The sequence below is a fragment of the Microtus oregoni genome, unplaced genomic scaffold (assembly GCF_018167655.1).
Source record: "Microtus oregoni isolate MIOR12 unplaced genomic scaffold, Mior012 000023F_ref0000262, whole genome shotgun sequence".
Lineage (NCBI taxonomy): Eukaryota > Metazoa > Chordata > Mammalia > Rodentia > Cricetidae > Microtus > Microtus oregoni.
In genome coordinates, this window is record NW_024543082.1 from 9,639,683 (window position 1) to 9,642,902 (window position 3,220).

At 37.0% G+C, this 3,220-nt stretch overlaps 1 pseudogene; it reads right to left on the reverse strand.

Moving 5' to 3' along the window:
- Positions 1–1,226: 1,226 nt before the first annotated feature.
- LOC121461993 lies at positions 1,227–2,105 on the reverse strand (annotated as a pseudogene).
- Positions 2,106–3,220: the final 1,115 nt, after the last annotated feature.

A 3,220-nucleotide genomic window follows, 5' to 3' on the forward strand; every position in this document is an offset into this window, starting at 1 on the left:
ACATGATGAACAGTAGGAAAGAAGATTATACACTTTACAAGTTACTTAAAAGATTAAAAAACAGTATTTAGAATTTATTATAGTAAGATCTCATATTTTATGGTATAGTGCTACCATGACCATTAAGATTTTAAAGGAGAAGGTTACATATCTTTACATAATAAATATAATAAATAACATTACATAGGTTTCAAGGATCATTGATTGTTGGAGGAAGTTGTTCATTCGTTCCCAGCTGCCCAGAGCTGAAATAATCACACTGAAACTGTATCAATTGCAATACTGCTTGGCCAATGACTCTAGTGTATTCCTAGGTAGCTCTCATGTCTTAAATTAATCAATTTCTATTAATCTGTTTTTCACCACGTGGTTGTGGCCTACTGGCAAGGTTCTGTCTAGCATTTGTCTCCTGTGGAGGCTACATGGCTTCTCTGAATCTACTTACTCTCTCCTCCTCTATCTGCTTGGTACTCCTGCATTGGCCCATTCTGTGCTACAATAGCCCAAAGCAGCTTCTTTATTCACAGCATACAAATGGAAATCCTACATTACCTCCCCTTTTCTGTATAAATAAAAAGGAAGGTTTTAACTTTAACATAGCAAAATTACATATAACAAACAGTTATCAACCAAGAATTACAATTATAACATTTATATCTACTTTATCCTTTCTTTTTTTCCATTTCAGGTTTATTTTCAGTGTTTCATACAGATTTGTAACATTCGTGATATGGACACCAATAGTTTTTCACAGACAAAGTGCTGGACTTCCCTGGCAATTTTTTTTTCCAGACAAAATAACCAAACAAAACACTATTTCAGGAGATGGTGTTATCACACTCCACCCAAATTACAAAGCTGGCAGTGGTTTAAATCAGAGATACTATCACCTGTGACACTATCATTCTGAGCCTCCACACAGTACCCAGAAACTGCAGAAAACCAAACTGCAAAATTCACTTTGGAAAAGGGAGTTATTTTTCTAATTTTGGCCTTAAGATCGTTTTTAAATGCTTAAAAAATTCTGGTGAGTGTTGTGATGGAGGTGGAAAGAAGGGGCTGCAGTTTAGAGGTTCAACACATCTGAAGATCAGAGGACTCCCAACTAAAGGGAAAGGGGAAAATGCCAAGAGCGAGAATGTCTTATAAATAAGAGTCTTTCCTCAAGATGGCTGGTGTTGGTTTCAGTTGCACCTGTGGGAGACGTCTTCTCACAAATGGTTTGATTATAATGTCTTTTGTAAAATCGAGTTGAAAACCTCCATTGATTCTTCTTTTACTAAAACAATATCGTAAGAGTCCATGTATTGCTCTAAAAGGTCTCTACTCTGTCATGCAGGTACCCAATTTTCAGAATGTGTTTAACGTTGGCTACGCAGTCTGCTGTCCTCAAGTCTCCCTGGGAGTCCCCCAGCAGAATAATGCTGCTGTTGTCTTTCAGTTGGTTGAAATAGTCTGTGTTCTTCAAGGCACCATCGTGTTTATTGAATACATGAATTAGTTCTCCTTTGAATCCTATCAGCACTTCATTTTCATCAAAATCCATGAAGTTGGATACAACTTTGACATTTGAATGATAAACTCCAGCTTGAAGTATAACTTCTTCAAGCACATCACCGATACCAGCAGAAAATATGAACACAGGGATACCGTGCTGACGAAGTTTACCAAAGAAATTCTCATATCCTTCCTTGAGCATGACATCAAAGTCTGCCACAATCTCTTTAAGTTTGGCTTTTGGTATGCCTTGTTCTACAAGCAAACCATGTGATTTAGTATACCACTCTACACTTCCACAGTGAGGTAGGGAGCAACCTCAATGGCATAATACTGCTTCTTCAGCTGCAGCAGCTTTTCTCGACATTCGGCTGTAACAAGTTTACAGTTGTCAATGATATTATGACATGATGGGCATCTTCTCCCATTGTAGGAGAACCTACTTAGTGTCATATCAAAGTCTGTTATTATCTGAAGTTTGGCAGCTCCTCCTTTAATGAGACCACAGATGATTTCTTCTACTCTTGTAGGATTCTTGATGCGCATTGAGCTTTTCTGAAATTCCGGCATCATCTCGATGAGCTTGGTCTTGTGGCCCATCTTTCTCTTCAAGGTGAATATGTACTGGGCCAGTACCACGCCTGCCACTACAGCGCACACACTGGAGTTCGCCACCGCGTCCCAGCACCACAGCTGCGTGGTCCATGGGCAGGCCCGCGTGCACCCGGCGCGATAGCCCGAAGGCCGGCAGCTCCAAGCCCAGGGGCGCAGCACGCGGCACACCAACCTGGAGCTCTGCCTACCCGCCCAGGTTGGAGACTGAGGAGGCCCCTGCCCAGGAGAGGCGAGGGGCGGGGCAGTGGGGCGGGGTCAGTGCGTGTGTACACTATGGAAAAAAATAGGTAAGAACTTCAGTGTTTCACTTATTAACCTATATTTTTCAAAGATGATAAAGATTATAATGCCAGAAATACTGATGCTTTGATTTTGAAGGTATACATTATGGGAGGTTGTCATAGAATAGAGCTTCAACATTAAGTTGGGTTGGGAAATGATGTAGTAATTTTGATTCATATTAACCTAATATTATTATTTTTCATATTATTTTAAACTGATATAATATATTTTGTGAATTTTGATATTTATTCTATTTCTTTGAAAAACATGCAGGTTAAAAAACAAAAGAAAGAAATATATAAGCCACATTTTAAAAAAAGTGAATATTATTTGAGCTTACTAATTAAATGGGAAATAAAATGTAAAAGAATGATAATTTGAACAATTGCATGTGTCAGTTTTAGATAGCAGAATGAAGCACGGCAAAAATATAAAAGTTAAGTGACTGTGTCCTTGGAATTAAAAACTATCAATTAAATGAAGAATGTCTAAAATAGAATATTCTAGGTTATCTACAATAAGAGGTATATCTTAAGTTATGATTAGAATTTTGAGGTTAGGAAGATTAATAATAGTTTTGGGAGACTTATTAATATATATTAACATTGAATTTATAAGTCTCTATTATACTACTTAGAGACTATTGCCTAAATTATACTCATTTTCTTTTAAGGAAAAAATATGAGTTTTCATACCATAGTAGTTATCATTTAATTTTAGTTTAACTATTAAAATGAGAATATTTGACAATATAAGATCAGCTATACCATCCATGCAAAACAGAAGTAACTCAATAAATTCATGGAGTAATAAAATTTGTAGATTG